At 40.0% G+C, this 8745-nt stretch overlaps 1 long non-coding RNA gene across 3 annotated transcripts; it reads right to left on the reverse strand.

The window, feature by feature from the left end:
* Positions 1 to 344: 344 nt before the first annotated feature.
* On the reverse strand, positions 345 to 8205 carry LOC125717898 (uncharacterized). 3 transcript variants are annotated; one of them, XR_007384688.1, is made up of 4 exons: positions 7988 to 8161; positions 4918 to 5010; positions 3937 to 4178; positions 345 to 1232 (listed from the first exon to the last, which is right to left on the reverse strand). It is a non-coding gene; the product is annotated as an uncharacterized LOC125717898 (long non-coding RNA). The 3 variants fall into 3 exon arrangements; XR_007384689.1 differs by adding an exon at positions 5424 to 5477 and having other exon boundaries at positions 345 to 4178; positions 7988 to 8054; XR_007384687.1 differs by having other exon boundaries at positions 345 to 4178; positions 7988 to 8205.
* Between the last annotated feature and the right edge of the window lie 540 nt (positions 8206 to 8745).

Genomic DNA, 8745 nt, shown 5'->3' on the forward strand with positions numbered 1-8745 from the left:
AAGCCTGCATACTATTCAAATTTATTTTGCTGAATTCTAGCCCATGGCCAGGTTGAAACGATATGGAGTGAGATGTGTTCTTTCCATTACAGACAATGATGAGATTATTAAATGTCTTTGTACCTCTTACTCAGGATGGATCAACAGCAAGTTTAGGAAACATGGTATCGAGCTGCACCAAATAAGGACTGTAACTGCACTTATAACGTAAAGATGGATCTTCAGTATTATTGTATTTGTTTTAAAGAATTACTGTGATCTTGCTTTTGCTATCATTCTGGCTCAGATTTCAATAGGCTGTAAATCTCAAAATCCTAAGTAATTTAAATTGGTCAGTAAACATATTTAATTCTACATATCGACTTGTTTATTGTGTATTTATTAAATCAAACGGTTGGACATTGTGTATAATGTAAATAAAAAGATTTGAACTACAGGTATGATTCTGAATCACCTATGAAACATCTCTTATTAAGCCTTCATTCCATTGAGCTCTAAATGGTCTGTTTTGTGCCAGAAGTGGTTTGAGGAAAGGTATACTTTGTAAGCTGGTGCATACTAATAACTTACTACCAAGTGCAAGATGGTGAGATTTTTCTACATTTCAGCAGACAATCTGCCTGACCAAGGCTTTCGTTTGAAAATGAGGATGATTATCTTGGGTACATTTAACAGAGGCGCCTAATAAGGATGACCCCATTGAAGATGAGCCAACGACGCGCTCAACCTGTCAGATACAAGACAGAAACCCCCTTTCATTTTGCCTTAATTTTACAGTACATTGGTTCTATTAGGTATTCGATAACCTGCAACAAAAGAGTGTAAATGAGTTCACATGGGATTCACATGCAGAGAAACGTTCCCTAGAAACATCACGCACATTCACAAATTAGCTGATTTGTAGATTTTCCTCTATATTCACTCCACTTCTGTGCAGAGACGTCCCTGTGATAATGAGGCCATTTTGACAAGCCCCTCCCAATCCCTATCTCAGTTCCACCCCATAGGAATTCAAGCAATTGGGCACTTATCATAGTCACTGGGTCTAAGGGGATGATGATTTCCATGTAAGGGGCTGCAGGTTCCAACACCTTCTTATTATAGGAGAGGAGCTGATAAGGGGTGCCATACTTATATCCACCACAAGTTTGACTATGGCCTTGGGCACAGAGGCATCTCCACAGCAGACATGGTGAGTATGATGTCCACTGCTAACAGCTACTGGAAGACTTCTGCAAAAAACAGATTTAGGAAAAAAAAGTGAAGAAATCATAGCATTAAAAAGTCTACAATACTTTGCGGACTTTGCCATTTAATTTTCTGCTAAGGTGTTAATTGCTATGTTTGTATACATATTTGGGCAGGTTTTTCCTCAACGTGGTCTGCCATAAGTCAGACTAAAAGTGAAATATTAACCGGATGTTCCCTCTGAATCAGGCCAGCAAGAAAGCAAAAGGCAAAGCTGCTGCTAAACGTACCCAGAGGGGCTCCTCCAACGTCTTCTCCATGTTTGAACAGTCACAGATCCAGGAGTTTAAGGAGGTATGCTGTATAGCTTTGCATGTCCAGCCCTTCGGCTTTAAAGTTTGTCTTTAATTATAGTTAGGTTGGTGGGTGAAGATCAGGGTTGTTCACTTATGGAAAAACTGTGCCAAGAGTGCTGGAATTCAGGCCCATATTATTTAAGATAATACACATCATAGAGCACAACGAATATTATAGTTACATTCATAAACATAAACATTCATATTACACGGGGTTGAAAATCAATCTTGATAATTAAATACTTGCAGGCTTTCAGCTGTATCGACCAGGATAGAGATGGCATCATCAAAAAGCAGGACCTTAAAGAAACCTACGCACAGCTAGGTATGGTCCTTGGCTTCAGTCCGTAAAGCTTTGCCCCAGCTGATGTCCAGTTCTGTGTGTGTGGTGTAAGGCGTAACACAGTGCCTACTACAGGGAAGCTGAACGTGAAGGATGAGGAGCTGGAAGAGATGCTAGCTGAAGGAAAAGGCCCCATCAACTTCACTGTCTTTCTTACACTCTTTGGAGAGAAACTCAATGGTGAGAATCTCTGCTGGAATTCAAAATAACGATTATGGAGCTCAATTTTGATAACCTGTTAATTTATCTAGTATCCTTGATGGGAAAGCTACTTGCTTTTCTTAACGTTTTAGCAGGAAAGTGTAAATAAGAGTATAGTGCATAATATAGTTAATTTCTCCAATTTATCATAGTCAAGGGTGAGATCAGAATATGTAACTTATTTTAAAAATAAAAATCCTTATTCTTGATATTCTGGCATAGTTTGCAGGGTCATTGACCAGCTGTCCGTTTAGAAAATTGGCTAAACCTGACGGTGACCCATGCAAGACTCCCTTTGTTTTCCTAGGTACGGATCCGGAGGAAACCATTCTGAATGCTTTCAAGCTCTTTGACCCAGATGGCACGGGTCTTGTTAACAAGGATGAGTGAGTGTTCACTGTAACAGAAAACTGACAGTACTACTTGCCAGCAATAAGAACTCCAATCCTATGGAGTGTCAAAATAAACAAATTTAGGGCTTTTTTGACAACATTTCATGGACTTAGACTAAATATTATTATATAGTTTAGAATGATCAGAGCATGTGTTATAGATTTTAAATTGCTGTTTTATGTTTGTATATTTAACGAACCTCTTAGGAGTGACACTATGATTCACACCTTCAGGCTTGGGGTTGGAATTCCACGTGCTCCTTACATGTGGAGTGTGCATGTTCTTCCCATGTCAATCAGGCCAAAGATAAGCAGTTAGGTCTGTTGGTGTTTCTCAGTTCTCCAGGGTATGTGGTATACTGTCCAAGGCCCCTGCCTGGAAAAGCACCCCCCCCCCCAACCCTGTACTGAATAAGTGGTCAGAAGGTGGATGGATGAATCTTTTAGGTCTTAATGTCCTAGTATATAAAGAAGAAATTAAATAGCAACAGCAAAGAAAAGGCACGAAAGATGCCCCAGTGTCCATGGCTGATGATTTTAATACAGATAGCAAATTATAATCACAGGAAAGTCTGGAAAAGAACGGGAGTTCCGTTTAGGGCACCACTAGGGTGAACAGGAAGCTACAGAATTAGCAGTGGCCAGAAAAGTGACTAGCTGGTTATTCTGCCGCCTGTCCCACCTCAGGCTCCTTACACTGCAGGAGACCATCCTTTTATGCAAATTCATTCACCACACCTAGTCACAATATCTTGATAAAGAGGGTCTTATAGGGTGTCTTGGATGGAAAAGGACTGTTAATTTCTTAACACCCAGCGTACGTCTACTTTACATAGTTTATTTTGCTATACGATAAATTATTTCGCTGAAACTTCACTGGTGAGAGATTTTGTAAGTGGATTCCTTACAATCAAAAGAAACCAATGTGTAATATTGTGACTCCAATTGTCAAATGGATAAGTGTGACAATATGATAAACATGCATCACAGACTATACTGGTCATTCAAGAAGTGGTTCATGTTCCTTTGCCTGAAAGGTTTCGGCGGCTGCTGATGAACCAGGCTGACAAATTTACATCTGATGAGGTACGTATTAATCGGCTAATTCCTGAAAAACTGCAATAGATTATAGTCACTCAGATATCTTTTTTTTTCAATTCAGCGATAATGTCTGAGCTAAAATAACCCTTTTAATGAAATTTATAGGTGGATCAGGCTTTCTCTGTGGCACCAATTGATGCAACTGGAAATATCGACTACAAGTCTTTATGCTACATCATCACACATGGAGATGAAAAAGAGGAATCATGAGATGAGACAAAACAATCAGCCCTTCAAACTACAAAGGGCTAAGATGCTAATGCAGACTACAATGTATAAACTGAATGCAATAAATGTTATGGCTACAATAAACTCGGGTTTCACATGGTTTTGCCACTAGTGACAAAATACATACCCACTGCATCTCAGCTGCTAGCTTCAGAACATTCAAGGGCATTGCTTGTTCTTCTTGAGGTCACTGTGATCCGTGGGTGGTGGATCATCACTGGCACCCTCATCTGGCTGGTCAGGATGGCCTTCCATATTCATTAATAGCCCGGTGTTTGCTGGATGAGAACGTACCAGATCGAGTAGGGCTGAGTAACTGGAATATTCTTCTGGTTTCGGGTCTGCATCTAGGGCTGCACCCTCCAGTCCCTGGAAGTAGCCTTGCATTAGGTCCTCAGACTAGTTCACAATCAACCCATTAATTGACGTTCACATGACACATTTGTTGCTGTTGCAACTTTTACAGAACGGAAGGCTTGATCTTAATCCTCATATTAATTTAGAATAGTCATTACCCTCTAATCTAACTATGGGAGTCACCCCACTGGATCCGAAATTATGTCTACTGCATATTTATCTTGTTGATTTCAATGTGTGTGCAAAAAATAATAATTTTGATTTACTACAAGCCAAAAAAGTGATAGCAATGAAGTGGAAAGATTGACATCTGCCTTATGGGTCAAGGAGGAACCTTGCCTAAGAAAAACTGACATATATAATAAGAGGGAAAACCAAAGACTTCTTTGACTTATGGAGAAGAGGTTTACTGTTTGTATCTATGTGAGGTAGGATATGAATATAGAGGAAAAGACTGGTGTTTCTAGAGAGGGACTAATGTGGTTTCGATGCTCTTGTGCTCCAGCAGCTTGATTTATGTTAATGTTAATGAATCTCTAGATGTCTAGTGATATTTCTAGTGCTACATAATTTTTTGGGAATTTCTTTTTTATTCATTTACTCCCATGTGTCTGGGGTGGGTGGGTGAGGCTTTGTTGGTATGCTGTTTGTTGTGTTGTTTTTGCATATACAGTGATTCCCCGCTATATCGCGGTTCAGCTATATTGCGGATTTTTCCCCGACACGTCACAGTTTTCTGCATATCGCGTACCATGCTTGTGGTCCGATTGTTTTCGTTTTGTTTTAAGCCCTATGATGGCTCCCAAGCGTCCTGCATCTTCCAAGCCTTCTGGTAGTAGCAAGCCTAAGGGCCAGATGAAGACCTTGATCATTCAGGAGAAGGTAAAACTCCTGGATATGCTTCAGGAAGGAAAGCGTCACATGGACGTCGCTCGCCATTATGGCTTGAATGAATCGACGGTACGATGCATCAAGAAGGACGAAAAGAATATAAGAGCCACCGCATCACTTTAGTCAAACAGGAAAGAGGGTGGCAACTCCTCAGAATAAAGCCATCGTTCAAATGGAATCACATACGTATACATTACAGTACATGTTATTATTATGTTACTCATATCCTTAGCCCGACATCCACATATCATATCTGTTGTTTTAATAAGTTTGCATGTGTTTAAAGTGTGTGGGAGGGGTATTTTAAGGCTTAAACTATAAAAAAAAAAACTGTTTATACGATCTTTCTATATCACGGATTTTCACCTATTGCTGATGGGTGTGGAACGAGTCTTCCGCAAAAGGCAGGGGATCACTGTACTATTGGAAAAACATTTAATAAAAATATTTCTGATAGAATAGTCATTACTACCCCACATAGTCTTATAGCACAACAATTCAGATCACATTAACAAAACACATGGAGACCAACCAATCATACCAAGAGACACACTTATTCACGGTCATTTTAGAAAATAACATACACACACACACACACACACACACACACACACACACACGCATACATATACACCTATTATGCGGTAACTGATTTTCATCCTGTTACACAAGTCAGATCTAACCCCCTCCCATTTCTTTAATGTCACCTTATGAAAAAAAATCTGTACTTAAGAACATATCCATCCATCCATCCATTTTCCAAACTGCTTATCCTACTGGGTCGTGGGGGGTCCGGAGTCTATCCCGGAAGCAATGGGCATGAGGCAGGGAACAACCCAGGATGGGGGGCCAGCCCATTGCAGGGCACACTCACACACCATTCACTCACATATGCACACCTATGGGCAATTAGCCTCAGCATGTTTTTGGACTGTGGGGGGAAACCGGAGTACCCGGAGGAAACCCCACGACGACATGGGGAGAACATGCAAACTCCACACACATGTGACCCAGGCGGAGACTCGAACCCGGGTCCCAGAGGTATGAGGCAACAGTGCTAACCACTGCACCACCATGCCACCCCCATTAAATAAAGTAAGAAGCTTAAATATATTTTCAGTTTAAATTTACTTTTAAAGTTCTGTACAGTATGCCTTATAGTACTTCAAGAAACTTTACAGCAAAAATATAGTAACAAAATGTACGTAAGAACAATTTCTGTATTTTCCCTGTAAATTTACTTAAAAAAAAAATCTGTGGCATTTTTTTTCTTTTCTTCGTAAATCTCACGGTAGCAAGCAAAGGTATCTTCTGCCATTCTTTGCACTTTTAGGAATCGAGATGTATTCGGATCCATTTTCTCAAATCGTGCCAAACAGGAATTTAATTCCTTAAATGCAATAGCCATCTCTGTTGCCATGAACCATTTTGGTTCAATTTTGGGTTCCACTTCAGGTTCCACGCCTTCACTTCTTTCATCTTCTGCAACTCTTGCTGCTTCCAGCTCCATGAGATCCTCATTAGACAGTTCTTCATCATGCGCAATCATTTCTTCCACATCCTTCTTATTCACTTCCAGCTGCAACTGCTTGCTAAGCTGAACGATTTTCTCACACACTTCGGCGAACATCTCATCCTTTTCGCAGCCTGCGATGTCAGAAAAAAACTGCGGACAAAGTTTTTTCCAAACCTCATTCATGCATGTTTGTGAAATCTCTGCCCATGCTTTTTCAATATTCCGGATAGCGTGATAAATATTGTACAATTTCCAAAAATCAATGAGTGTTCTTTCAGGATTTTCATCTAAAACCGCCACTGCCTGAGCAAAAGTTGCACGCAAATAATAGGCCTTGAAATGCGCAGTCACACCTTGATCCATGGGCTGTATTAATGAAGTTGTGTTTGGAGGGAGATAGACTACCTTTACATTTGGGTGAAAATCATCTAGATGGGAGGGATGACCAGGAGCATTATCCAGAATAAGCAATATCTTGAAAGGAATGTCATTTTCTTTGCAGTATTTTTCTACTTCAGGAACGAAAGAGTTAACGAACCAGTCCTCAAATATTTCCACAGTGACCCATGCTTTGCTATTTGAACGATAATGCACTTGCAGAGTTGCCTTGCTGATGCCCTTTAAAGCACATGGATTTTCAAAGGGGTAAACTAGAAGAGGTTTTAGTTTAAAAGTTCCAGATGCATTTCCACTGAACAAAAGTGTCAGTCTGTCCTTGGAGGCTTTATATCCAGGCATAGTTTTTTCCTGTTTAGCTATATATGTGCGAGATGGCATTTTTTTCCAAAACAAGGCTTTCTCATCTGCGTTAAAAATTTGTTCGGGCAAATACAGTCCTTCAACGATGATTTTATGCAGCCACTCGGGAAATTTTCGAGCTCGTTCAAGATCAGCACCAGCAGCTTCGCCGAACACATTACAAAAACCTGCACGGTTTTTAAATCGTGAAAACCAACCACTGCTTGCAGAAAACGACTGCGTGCCTTCGGGATATTTTTTTTTTAGATCGTCGAATAGACTTCTCGCCTTTGCTTGTACAGTCATTACACTTAGTGGAACACGCTTTTGGATTTGGTCTTCCATCCATAATGTTAGTAATTTTTCCATCTCACTAATTGCGCCTTCACGTCTCTTTGTTATTATTGTCGACTTCAGACATGCCGTTCCTTTCACATGCTGTTTTATACGTGCAGCATCCTTTACTATAGTGTTTACGGTTGAATTGGCTAAACCGAATTCACGTGCGATTGAGGATAAACATTGTCCAGCTTCATATTTCCGGATTATTTTAATTTTCAATTCTAAATTAATCGCTGTTCGTTTACGGGCTGATTCACTTTTACATTCCCTAGGACGCTTGCCATCCATGATGCCCAATATAAAAAACACAGTGCAAACAATGCAAAATACGTACCGTACAGCTAAATGATTGGATCACAACAAGACACAGGCAAGAACTAGAAAGCTGCAGGAAGTCACCTTTGCGGAGTGCGGCCAAGCGTCCGGCGGCTTGCGTATTACGTATGTCGCGTTTTTTGCGTTAGCGCGTCCGAAAACTTTATGTATCTCGGGTGTTTTGTTTTTTCTACATAAATTCGGACTTTCGTAAGTCGGTTTACATAAGCCATTACGGAAAATGGATGGATGGGTTTACATAAGTCGACAGCTGCCTATAAATACTTTTCATGGGTTACATTAAAGAGAGTTCAACTTAAACGATTTGCTCTAGCTTATTATAAAATGGTTTCATTGATAAACAACCCCTCATGGTACTGGAAAAAATATTAATGTTTCAAATTCAGATGCGTGTATGACCAAGGTTTGGGTAGTACTGTGCTACATATACTCCGTTGCATTTAAGTGACTTTCTGAGGAAAATAGAAAGGAATAAAATGTACTTATTACAAGCGTTTTTCTACCTACCTCTGTCAATCACGGAAAGCCCGGTTTGCATTTCGTCACCCCCACAACTTACTGTACACAACTAGAATGCGACATTGCATAGACTGGTATAGCTACTTAAAGTGTCAGCTATTGAAACTAAATGTGTTTATGAAGGTTATTATCGATAGAGTAATTCCTAATCTAATTACCTAAATTGCTTTGCTTTTGCTGCAGCAGTTATTATTCTGCTTCTTTGCCAAATAACGTTATAGCAACTAAAGGTCTTCT

The sequence above is a fragment of the Brienomyrus brachyistius genome, chromosome 2 (genome assembly GCF_023856365.1).
Source record: "Brienomyrus brachyistius isolate T26 chromosome 2, BBRACH_0.4, whole genome shotgun sequence".
Taxonomy (NCBI): Eukaryota; Metazoa; Chordata; class Actinopteri; order Osteoglossiformes; family Mormyridae; genus Brienomyrus; species Brienomyrus brachyistius.